We start from the raw sequence: 13,126 nt of genomic DNA, 5'->3' as shown, positions 1-13,126 counted from the left end.
TGGAAGAGAGGCCACTCAGTGCCTACCTGTAAGACATGCACCAGCATGCTGGCCTGGGGGTGGGGTGGGGTGGGGGGAGGGTGGGGACTAAATAACAATTTTAAAAAGTAATATGTTCATAGTACATTTTTATTGTACAAAATTTGCAATTATATCATCTATAAATGATTTTTTTCCTTCAAAATTATAGAAATGTATTCTTGTATTAGTCTACTGGCTAGAACTTTTCCCATTGAGAAGTAGAATAGCTTTTATGATTGATTTGTTCCAGTTGGCTCCTATTATGCTTTAATTGGCTTATTCTAAATATGATGTTTGTTATGTGTTTTTTAAATCAAATAACCCTTTTAAATTTTAAGTGGACTTAAAAACCATGAATGAATATTGAATTTTATCTAGCACACTGCCTATCTGTTTATACACTTTTTGATCTTTTTTTTTTTTTTTTTTGGTTTTTCGAGACAGGGTTTCTCTGTGTAGCTTTGCGCCTTTCCTGGAGCTCACTTGGTAGCTCAGGCTAGCCTCGAACTCACAGCGATCCGCCTGGCTCTGCCTCCCGAGTGCTGGGATTAAAGGCGTGCGCCACCACCGCCCGGCTCAACACTTTTGATCTTAACAATTCCTTGTTGCTGTTGCAAAAAGCTTGACAAGGAACAATTTTAGAGAGGGGGAATGTATCCTAGTTTACTGTTAAAGGGGACCATACTGTTGTGGTGGCGAAGATATAGCAGCAGGTAGAGAAGGTGTCATGGCAGGAGCCAGGAGGCCAGCCTTGCATCCAAAGTCCGATCCAGAGAGTGAGAAGGAGATAGAGTAGGGCTCTCAAACCTCAAGGCTCACCTGCTGTGGGACGGTCTGTATGTCAAATTGCTCTGATTGGTCAATAAATAAAACACTGATTGGCCAGTGGCCAGGCAGGAAGTAGGTGGGACAAGGAGAGAGGAGAATTGTGGGAAGCAGAAGGTTGAGGCGGAGAGACACTGCAGCCGCCGCCATGACCAGCAGCATGTGAAGACGTCGGTAAGCCACCAGCCATGTGGCAAGGTATAGATTTATGGAAATGGATTAATTTAAGCTATAAGAACAGTTAGCAAGAAGCCTGCCACAGCCATACAGTTTGTAAGCAATATAAGTCTCTGTGTTTACTTGGTTGGGTCTGAGTGGCTGTGGGACTGACGGGTGACAAAGATTTGTCCTGACTGTGGGCAAGGCAGGAAAACTCTAGCTACAAATGGCGCCCAACGTGGGGCAAGAGTTTCCACCTAAAACCTGAGAAAAGATTCTAAAACGGAACTAAAAACAGCTTCCTAATTGTCTCTCTCAAATGAGCAGCAGCTGCCAGTTTGAGTTACTGGCGGGTTCCTGGCATGTGCGCTTAACCTGCAGCATGGCAGGAATGAGGTCTCTGCAAGTGGCACATTAAGCTACATGGTGGATTTAGCCTTTGCTAGTACAAAACAAAAAGAGGTTTCTGGGCTACACGCTGCTTGGATAAAAGCATAGACCCAGGATGGCTCCCAGAGCTGGCGGAAAAGGTACCACCGCCATGTTGGGAAGCTGAAGTGGGTGGATCCAGCAGCCGCAGCGCCATTTCAGGCTTAAAAGGCTGCAGTTTAAACAGTAGGCTCAAGGTAATATAAAAAATAAGCCACGTAAAGATGGCTACCACACAGAGAATCTGGATTATGTTCTCTTTGATATTTGTAACTGAAGAAAAACATTTGATTGCAAAAGCTGTTGAGTTATGCCAAAATGTGTATTTTAAAGGTACCTTAACTTCAAAATTTGGATGTAAGGATATGTTGCTTTGGAAAGGAGGCTCTGCTTTTGTTTCCACAGAAAGCCAGAGGCTATGGATTTGTTCCAGATTAAGATACATCAGGTTTGACCAGCCAAGACCACCTGAAAGGTCTCCGATGACACCATGGCCCAGATGATCCAACATCCAGAATCGTTTCAAGGCAACTGGCTCAGACGATACGGTCTCACGGACTACTCCATGATCCTAAAATTTTCTTTGTGTCCCCATAAGATACAGCGCCCCCCTCCAGCAGGAAGTAGTAAGAGAAGCTACGCCCAAATTCCCAAATATACCAAGCTGACTTTGGAGATGTGTAAAAGTTAAAACCTTCCTTTTAAAAAAAAGAAAGGGGAAGTGCTGTGGGACGGTCTGTATGTCAAATTGCTCTGATTGGTCAATAAATAAAACACTGATTGGCCAGTGGCCAGGCAGGAAGTAGGTGGGACAAGGAGAGAGGAGAATTGTGGGAAGCAGAAGGCTGAGGCGGAGAGACACTGCAGCCGCCGCCATGACCAGCAGCATGTGAAGACGTCGGTAAGCCACCAGCCATGTGGCAAGGTATAGATTTATGGAAATGGATTAATTTAAGCTATAAGAACAGTTAGCAAGAAGCCTGCCACAGCCATACAGTTTGTAAGCAATATAAGTCTCTGTGTTTACTTGGTTGGGTCTGAGTGGCTGTGGGACTGACGGGTGACAAAGATTTGTCCTGACTGTGGGCAAGGCAGGAAAACTCTAGCTACACTCACCCCTAGGGATACACTTCCTCCAGGGACGTTCTACTTCCTAAAAGTTCTGCAATCTTTTCAGTGTTGTCAACTGGGAGTATTTCACATTTAAACTACTTGACGTAAGTAACCGTATATTGTATTGGGATAGTAAACTTGTAATACACACACACACACACACACACACACACACACATATTCACTGCTGGGGATTGAATGCAAGGCCTTGGGCATTCTAACTAAAAACTTTCCTATTGAGCTACTAAACAAACTACAGTATGTTTTTGGGTACTGGTACATTTCTAGATTTATCTGGCCATATATGTTTTAGGTTAAAAGTGTTTATTACTAATAAGAGTCTTATGTTGGTCTATTCCAGGTGAACATGCCAAGGACTTGGAAAGGCCTGAGATTTCATTCTTTGTAGAAACCAGAAAATTAACCTGCTGTAGTTTCGTGGATACTGGTAGAAGTCAAAGGATTTTTGTGCCTGTTTCCTGAGCCCCAATTCCCATAGAAATAATGTTTGCACTACAGTGGGTGGAATTGTAGTGGAAGAGCTCAAATAATACTTTTTGTTTTGTTTTTCTTGAGACAGTTTCTCATTATGTCATCCTGGCTGGGATGGAACTTACTGTAGAGCCCAGGCTGTCCTTGACTTTGTCATGATCCTCCTGCCTCTGCTTCCAAGTATACCACTAAGCCTGGGTCATAAAAAAATGAAGCAAAACAGAACACAACAGCAACAACAAATGCTTAAAGGACAATAAACAAACATTTTATAAGCAGGAGATAATGTCTGAAATCATGATGGATGTGTTTAAAACACTTTCAGTACTGGAGGGAGGTACTTAATCTGTCTTAACAGGCTGTTTCCTGTACTAGCATTTTTCATTCCCTGAAAGAGAGGCCACCTAGTGCTTACTTGAAAGACATGTACAAAAGAGCCAGAGAGTTATTGACTCTCAGCAGTTCATATAAAGGCTGTTCTAGTTGTATTAGTCAGGGTCCAGGAACTAAGAGAGCTGGCGCACCTGGAACCTGGGTCTTGAGTTCCTCTCTCAGCCCTGCCTTGTAGGCGTGACCGTTACCAAGGCCTCAATGGGGGTTGGAGCTTCCAGGTCAAAGCTGGAATGGCTACCCACTACAAGGCTCCCTATTCAGTAGATTTTAATTTGTGATGAGAGGATATCAAACCCAGAAATTATACTAGCCCATGACATTAATTGAGATATACAGCCTTTCTCTGTAATTATACTAGTGTGGAATTACTTGTTGAGTATTTCATGGAACTAATGGAATAAAGGCATCTAGAGTTGAAGTTTTCCTTATGGGGATAATTCTTTAATACTAATACAGTTTATGGATTGTTATAATTTTCCTTTTTCCTTCCTGCATCTCTGTTCTTATATTATCTATGTGGCAGTTTAAATGTAATTGTTCCCCATAAGTTTATAGGGAGTGACGTGTACCAGGATTTTTCTTTTGGGCCGCCAACCAAATCATGACATAGAGACTTATTATTAGTTTTGAATGTTCGGCCTTAGCTTAGCTCATTTCTAACTAGCTCTTTTAACTTGACTTCTTTCTCTTGATCTACATTTTGCCTCAAGGCTTTTTACTTTTCGTTCCTTTTACGTATCTTTTTTTCACTGCTTCTTGTATCTGGCTGTCTGGGGCTTCCTGGCTTCTGGCCTTAGGCATGTTCCTCTTCTTCTCCTTGTTCTCTTCTCTTCTCTTCTTTTTCTCCTCTCTCATTTTCTTGAGCCTAGATTTCACCTCCTATTTATTCTCTCTCCCTGCCAGCCCTGCCTATCCTTTTTTCTCTGCCTAGCTATTGGCCAGTCAGCTCTTTATTAGACCAATCAGGTGCCTTAGGCAGGCAAACCAAAACAAATGCAACACATCTTTGCATAATAAAACAAATGCAGTATAAACAGAAACAACACACCTTTACACAGTTAAAGTAATATTCCACAGCATAACATAATGTAACACATCTTTGCCTAGTTAAAATAATATCCCACCACAGTGGCACTCTTAGCAGGTGTGGCTTTGTTGCAGTAGGTATGGGCTTGTTGGAGGAAGTGTGCCACTGTGGGGCTAGGCTTTGAGGTCTCATATGTGCTCAAGCCACAGCCAGTGTTTCAGTTCACTTCCTGTATCCTGTGGATCAAGATGTAGAATTCTCAGCTCCTTCTTTATGTCTGCCAGCATGCTGTCATGTTCCATCATGACGATAATGGACAGAACCTTTGAACTGTAAGCTACTACAACTGAATGTTTTCCTTATAGAAGTTACTGTGGTCACAGTGTCCCTTCACAGCAACAGAAACCTTAACTAAGGCAATCCATTTGAGATCATTATCTATCTGACAGGAACTTTTAGAATTCTATTTTATGCATTTTACCCTGTTCTTGAAGATATTTTTTTTTCTCCTTTTGGCTTAAGAAACCTAGGTTCACAGTTATTTTTCTCAGTGTTGCCAGGAAAGGTCATGGTCTTATTCCTTGAAAAATCATTATTTTGGATTCCACAGATGTCAGGAAGCAGTGATACTTATTCAAAGTTTAGCAATCTTGATAAGGTGGCAGAGCTACTTACTTTGCAGGTCCACCTTGAGTTGGCTCTGGACCATTCAGATGCTGATGAGGAGGCAGGGGAGCAGCAGGGCAAAAAGATTGTGTGTTTACTAGTACCCTCATCATCTAGCTCATACTACTACTATTGATTCTCCTTCTTCTTCTTCTTCTTCTTCTTCTTCTTCTTCTTCTTCTTCTTCTTCTTCTTCTTCTTCTTCTTCTTCTTCTTCTTCCTTCTTCTTCTCCTTCTTCTTCTTCTTCTTCCACCTCCTCCTCCTCCTCCTCATTCTTCCTCCTCCTCCTCTCCCTCTTCCTTTTTTCTTCCTCCTTTTTCTTTCTCCTCCTTTTTTCTTCCTCCTCCCCCTTCTTCTCATCCTCATCCTTCTTTTCTTCTCTCTTTTTCTCTCCAGAGTGTGACAGTGGACCTTGACCTCCCAGGGTTTGCAGTTCTTCTTAAACACGATCCTTTCCTGCATATTGGACCGCCTAGCAGTTTACTACAAAGCTCTGTGTTAGCTAATATATGGAAGTAAGGACTACCAGGAAGTACCGCAAAGCCTACCAGCTGTTCCTATTTCTATAAATATAAGTAAAGGTTCAGCAGTTAGCATCTTAACCATTTGCATAGTTTTCAAAGCCTGGTGAAAGGATAGGCATGCTAAATAAGCTGGGAGAAGCAGAAAGCACGTGACAGGGTGAAGGCAGGAACTGCCATGGACAGCTCCAGGGGAGTGATATTTTTTTCTCAGTGCCATGGCAGCACCTAGGGCCAAAGTCTTCTCTTGTTGCTGGTGAGAAGTCAGTTGTGACATAATAGCTTCTATCAGCAGGAAAAGATTGGCTATAGGAAACTACAACAATCACTCCTTCATATTTTTGCAAAAACAGATATATTAGAGAATTTCATTTTGAATTTCTTATAAAAGATAAGATCAAGCTGAAAGTAAGTAAATACCTAAAGAAAGTAAATCTCTTAAAGATTTCATTGTTTCCAACATGCCAAAGAAAAGAGGGAAATTAAAAAAATACTTTAAAAATTTTATATAGTTGTTATTAAATTGATTTGCCCTTTGGAAATGGAAATTATCATGCTTTTCTTCATTGCCCACTTGACTGGATTTGGAATGATCTCAGACATGCCTCTTGGTGTTTGCTGAGAGCTTCAGTTGAGCAGGGAAGACCCATCCTGAGTGTGAGCAGCACCATCCCCTAGGCTGGGGCCCAGGACTAAAGAAAAAGCGAGAAGTGAAATGCCAGCAGAGTGCCAGCATGCACCTCCCCCTGCTGTCTATTTTGTGTACACATACACACAGTGAGCCCTCAACGAAACTTCCCTGAAGCTATTCATTGTTGGGTATTTGGTCATAGCGAGGAGGAAAGCAACTAACATAGACATGGAGGCTGTCACATTCTTGAGCTGTGCATGCCATGTTCATTAACCTGGCACCTTTTCCTTATTCTCCATCAATCTGAGGAAAACTTGGGGTCTGCAAGTTAACAGAGCCTTGCTCAGTTAAGGAGAGCTATGATTTAGGGAGCTAGGGTGCTGAAAAATCACCAAAGACACCCCAGCCCCGTAGCTCCTCATTTTTTTCTCTAGTAAACTTGAAGGGACAGTTGTCTCAGGGGCAATTGGAAGGTGAGCTTTAGAAAGGATCTTTATTACTGGTAGCCGATGAAAGGAAAGGAGAGACGCAGGGCTCCTGCATTGCAAAAGTGGTTCCTAAGAAAGGCTTGTAACCCAGGGTCCCACTCTCGGGATTAAGAATATGGGTGGTGGAGTGGGAGGTGGCCAGTCCAGTTGTCATATTCTTGAGGTATTATTGCACCTTTTCATCTGTACTTGTTAGTTTTCGTCAGCTTAACACAAACCTAGACATACATGGGAAGAAGAATTCAATTTCCTAGGACTCACATCGTGGGAAAGAGTATTGATTCCCACAAGTTATTCTCTGACCTCTGCATGTATGCTGTGGCAGGTGCACAGCAACACACACACACACACACACACACACACACACACACACACACACACACACACCACACCACACACACTGATTTTTAAAAAGAGCAAGTGCAAGAGATGATATCCAGCTGAAATGCGGATAGTAAGTATATAATGCTTTATTAGGAACTATTTGAAACTCTAGAATGTTAATTTTGTAGATATCCCCAGGGGTAGTCTTTTCTCAAAACCAGACTCTGTTACAGGCATTTTGTATTGTGTATATCCAAGTCCTAGCACACTTGGAAGTTGCCTCACATCTTTTATGTCTTATACCTTTTTAAGGAAAAGCAAAAGCCGAAGTCTAAATCATACTAAGGACCTGGTCACGGTAGACACAGCTTTTGAGAAGTATGAAGACGTAGCAGCCAGCCAATCACAACTACCCCGAGAGGTCCTCTTCCCTTAGACCCTGCATCCTTTTTATTAGGGTTCTGTCTTTAGAGATAATAAAGCATTGGCTTTGAAAATGAACTCAGGCCACCACAATCCTTGTTCCAGAAGCATTATTATTAGAAGGTGGCTTATGCACATCTCAGCAGCTAATTAGCTGCTGCATGGCTCATCATGCTGAGACACCGCTGTGATTCATGGGTATTTATCTATCGCAACAGGGTTTTCTAATGCTGTTTGGTTATGAAATTGCTTATGTCTCTGACTCAAGCCTTTTAAAGGGCTTCCAGCAGTTTTTGGAAGGCCGCTTCTACGTACCCTCTAAGTAGGTGGTGAGTCAGCTCGCTCCTATGGATGCTCTCTTGCCCAGTGGTGTCCCAGGTGCAGTTTCTTGGTAATGCTTCCTCAAGTCAAGCATGATGACAACTTCCCTTGATGTAACCTTATTCTTTAAACTTTTAACATCAGGAAATAACACCAACATGGATTTCTGTGGTTATATTTACTCTAGCAAGCTATTAATACTTGTACCGTTAACTCTTCATGTTAACATCATACATTTCGTTTGGACTGTTAAAATTAGAATGAGGGGGCTGGGAAGATGGCTGGGTTAGCAAATGCTTGCTTTATAAACTGAGGACCTGAATATGGGTCCCTAGTACCCAATGTTAAAAAACCGTGGGTGGCGGTGCGTACTGTAATCCTAGTGCTGTGGAGGCAGAGGCTGGGTGATTCCAGAGGCTTCCCGACCAGTCAGTCTAGCCAATAGGTGAGCTTTAGATTAAGTAAGAAACTGTCTCAAAACCAAAAAACCGTGGAGAGATATAGGGGAATGCACCTGACACCTGACCTCAGACTCTGGCCTCCTCATGCTTGAACATGTGCACAGTCCTACAGTACAGAAACATACAGGATACAATAAAACTTGCTATTGTATTAGATATGGATTCTATATAGTTAATGGTTGGAGTAGAAGGAAAAATAAAGTTTTTCATAGAGTGCTCCTAAAAATTTGCCTCATTTATATATACACTGAAGAGATATCTAACTCTTAATTTTGGAAATCTTAGTCTGTCATCCTTGGGTTATGACAGGGCAGAAATGTGAGAATCAATATGTTGTCTTTACAACAGATGTCGTGTGATTAATAAAGTTCTTGCTATTTGAATGGTCTTGTGGTTTGTTTAAATCTATAGCTAAACTATACAAATACATAATAGTCGTTCAGACAGACCCTCACATTTGCTGATTTTACTTAGCAATCCTTAATTAGAACAGTAAGAGTTGTCTCTGGACAGATATCTATTTCTGAAGAGTGGAAGGGAGTTTTAGGATAACTTAATAATAACTTAATGTCTGGGGATTTTCAGGAATGAGCTTTCTATCAGTTGACAATCATAAATCAGCTGCTTGCATGAGTTGTTTTCATTAATATCAGGCTGTCGATGAGCAGGGTTTGTGTGTGATGTGTGAGCATTTCAACAGTGAGTGGAGTGAACATCAGGCTCCTCTTTCTCCATGTCCACACAGCAGCTGTATGTATGGACTTTCATTTTTCTAGCGCACAGTAACACAGTTCATTGTACTCAGTTCCCATTTTTCTTACAGATTGACCTAATCTCTTTAACATGCTACCTGGTGGCAGGGAGCAAGGAGAGAAAAGAGAGAAGACATTCTTCAAAGATAAAATGTTTCCGAGATATTTCCTAAGGACCATGTTCTCAGCAGAGGTGTGTCCCTTCGTCCTTGGGCAGCATTTAACAAAAGTTGAGGCCATGAGCCTCTGGAACCACTCTGACGTTCGCATCTGTGTTATTTTCTGAAAAATGGAACAGAACTTTGCATCTGTCTCTGCAACCTGATTTCTTTGCTTTTCATTACCTACATTCCCATCGATAGGATGGCTTGTAGGACTATCCTGTGACAGTCAAGGACAAAGCAGGTGCCTGCTTACTGTTCACCTTCTCACTTCACATCCAGCAGTGCCCCAAATGCCGACTTCTCTCAGGCTGTGGCTCTCGGCGTTCTTCTCAAATGCCCTTTCTGAGTGTGAGCTGCTGCTGTACTCACAATTAGGTGTATTGTTCACACGGTCACCTTTTGAGCCCTGAATATTTGTGTGACTTCTAGCTTTTCCTACCCAAGTCTCAGGTTGAAGTTGTATTTGAAGAGATGTGAAACTGAAAGGCATCTAGAGCCCTTGAAAATCAGTCTTGGCCTTGAACGGAACAGCATGTAGGCTGTAACTTAGCAGTTCTTAAAATCTGTCACCCCACACCTGCCCTCAAAGCTGAGTCCCTGTGTCATAGGTTTGCATTTTTTCCAGACCCACCCCAAGTGTCTTCCTTAAGTTTTTTTTTCCTGTCTTTTTTCATCTGACCTCTCCACAAATCAGACTTATTTTGCCTTATTATGTTTTTCTACCAACGTTCCTTTTTTTTTGTCTTGAATGACGATAACATAAAAACTAAGCTGACAAGGCCAAATTCTCCCATAAGGGTGAAGAAGGAAAGAAGCGAGCTGCTTTGGCAGAGCCTGAGTTGAGTGGGACAACAGGGTTGCTGGAACACTACATGTAGCTGCCCATCCCCCCATCATTTTCAGGGAGCAGAGTTATCACCTGCTGCATACCTCACAGGCTGATTCTGACTCTACCTATCTCTGGCTTTATCTTGTATTTAAATTTGATAGTGGCTAGTATTGACTACCTTCTGTATTTCAGTGCTTTACTCTGTTAATCCACTGAGATTTCTCAATCTTTATGAAGGATTTTTAAGCTTCTCCTTCCATAGATGAGGAATTGGAGACCTAGAGAGGTTAAATAACTCGTTCTGACTTACCCAGCTTGTAACTGGCTTGGTGGGTATTGAAGCCTGTGGTTCCTGAGCCTACTGCCGTCTGTGGTGATGAGCCAGGTTAGTGTGTGCCATTAAAGTTGGGTTCTGGCATCTCTTAGGTTCTTTGACTCACTACATTCTCTGGGATAATGTCCTCTGTGAAGTGGGGTAATTACATGCTCTCAGGAGAGATGTACTGAGAATTAGGGCTATAATCAGGACGTGGAAAATACCTAACTAACAGAATTAGGCAGTTTTAACAGCTATCCTAAATCAGTATTGTCAATCACTGAACAAATTTGGGGAGCTCTTTCCAGGTCTGCATATCAATGGCTCTGAAGATTTTCTAGTTCCTGGTCTTTGTCTTGTTCATCATTGGTTACCGTCAGCACTCTGGTATTCATTTTAAACCATCGAGCTTTCTAAAGGCCTGAGAGAATCTCCACATTTCTTGTCATGTAAAACCTGTGGTTTGGAGATGGGCATGTATTGCTTAAATGTGTGATTCTGATTTCCCATGTTTAGTGGGTTATGCGGCTGAAGACAGATCTCTGGCTAACAGAGAAATGGAATGATTGTCTACACCTAAACCAGTATAGAATAAAAAATCCCAGTCATAAATTAGTGCTTATTTGTGAAATTTTATCGCGATGGTCCCATAGTAAAAGAAATGAGGAGACTATACAATTAACTTGTTAACATTTGTTGAAACTGTTTATTTTCAAGTTCCACAGAAGGCATTTTAGGGTAGGCAGCGCTGCACTGATACTGCACTAACACGGTGATGATTGAGTTCAATACTCCTTCTGCTTGCGTCGTGAAACTTAGGAAATCGTGGTCTTCTCTCCATATGCTGGCCGCTACCACAGGGGCAAGGATTGCCCGTAGAGCTTAGTTGCCTGTGTGTTGGCCTAACCACAGTGAAGTTTCCAGGTTTTGTTGTTGTTACCCGACTCGAAGATGGATAAGGCTAATTAAAAGTTCACAAAAGGTACAGTTGGTAAGGTCGCCGACTGCTGTGCTATCAGCAGGGAATTTAGTGAAGGTCAAAACCCAGGGTGGAAGTGGGCCTCTGTCTAGAGAAAGGGAGAAAATGAGAGATCCAGGGTGTGATCCATTAGCTGACAGTACTTGTCTGAGAGCGAACTAGGTGATTTACAGCTGTGACTGGGGATGAATTGAGCGTCTAGCTTAGTGGTGGTGCCCAGGCTGCATGAACCCCTGGGGTCAGTCTCTGTCACTACTGAAAATCAGCTGTTCCTCGAGAAGCACAGGCATTGCTGTCACTAACTGCAGACAGATGTCACCAACTGTGGAATGTGGCAGACAGTGCCTGAAGTGCAAGGGCCCCTGGGCTGGAAGTGTCAGGTTTCTTCAGTGCAAACCTGTCCCTTACAGGCAGTTCTACAGGGGTCTGTTGTGCAGTTTTGATGTTCCGTCTAATGTAGGGGTTGATTTATAATATCTAGAGACACAAAGCTTGAAGTTCTGTAACTAACAATATAAGCACTTTACTGACCACCCCCAGTTCCATATCATTGTTTTTGTCCATGGAAGATCATCTGTTTTTCAGACTGTAGAGTCCTAAAGGTTCTGTATTATCAGCTGCCTCAGAAATATACAACTGGGCAATTGACTGACATAATAATAATAATAATAACAACAACAATAATAATATATATAATGAACTGTGTGGCCATTAGCTCAGGGTTATTACTGACTAGCTCTTACACTTAAATTAACTCATAATTCTTATCTATGTTTAGCCACGTGGCTTGGTACCTTTTCTCAGTTCTGCCTTGTCATCTTGCTTCCTCTGTGTCGGGCTGGTAACTCCTGGCTCAGCCTTCCTCTTCCCTGAATTCTCCTCATCTGCTTGTCCTGCCTATACTTCCTGCCTGGCTACTGGCCAAACAGCATTTTATTACACCAGTGTACAAGGGCATTTCTCCGTTTTTGTCTAAGCAAAAGGTTTTAACTTTAACGTAGTAAAATTACATGTAATAGAACAGTTATTAAGCAGGAATTACAATTATAATATCTAGTCCATTTGTAGTTGGCAAAATTAAGGAAAATATTTGATCTATCCAATATTTGTGAGTCTAAAGTTTTATATCTAGTTTATCTTTAAATTGGTTATTATCAGAAAACCAATTTAAAGATTTGGTATATCTCTCATAAATGACTTCAAGTAGTTGATATCAATTATTGAATGGTGTTTTATTGTCACTGTTATCTGATTACATTTTCATATAAACTAAAATAATTTAGCAATGACAGCATTCTAGAGCATAATTTTATATCTATTATCTGTACAGATATAAAGCATATCTGCCTTTCATGTCATTGTAGGACTGTTGAAGTGCTTTTATATGTGGGCTTTTAAATGACAGTGTGAGCTGGGACTTCAGAGGCAGAAGCAAGAGGATCAGAAGGTCAAGACCATTCTTGCTTACCTACTCTGTTCATGACCAGCTTCATAAGCCCTCACTAAATAAAATACACTAAAATAAATTCATTTAAATAATAGTATAAAAATCAATATTCAGAGATTGGAACCACACATACTTCTTATATACAATAGCCCCATATCAGCCGCAAACAAAATCTTGAATATGTGATAAGCTGTGTCCAGAGTAGAGTGCAAGCCTGTATCCATATGTGTGTGTGTTTTGTCCTAGCATGGATAAGTGTATGATGGGGAAATCTACAGAGACAACCAAGCCAAACTAGTGAGAACTTGTGAACTTTAGACAAGCAGCTGTGGGCTCTCCATGGG

General features: G+C 41.6%; 1 protein-coding gene across 1 annotated transcript in view; it reads left to right on the top strand.

Annotated features, from left to right (window-relative positions):
• The window catches only part of Slc2a13 (solute carrier family 2 member 13), a 310,634-nt gene that overhangs the window by 50,835 nt on the left and 246,673 nt on the right, over positions 1–13,126 (top strand). The gene's annotated exons all lie outside the window — the stretch shown is intronic.

The sequence above is a fragment of the Peromyscus maniculatus genome, chromosome 20 (genome assembly GCF_049852395.1).
Source record: "Peromyscus maniculatus bairdii isolate BWxNUB_F1_BW_parent chromosome 20, HU_Pman_BW_mat_3.1, whole genome shotgun sequence".
Classification (NCBI taxonomy): domain Eukaryota; kingdom Metazoa; phylum Chordata; class Mammalia; order Rodentia; family Cricetidae; genus Peromyscus; species Peromyscus maniculatus.
This window is presented reverse-complemented; position numbering and strand designations above follow the sequence as displayed.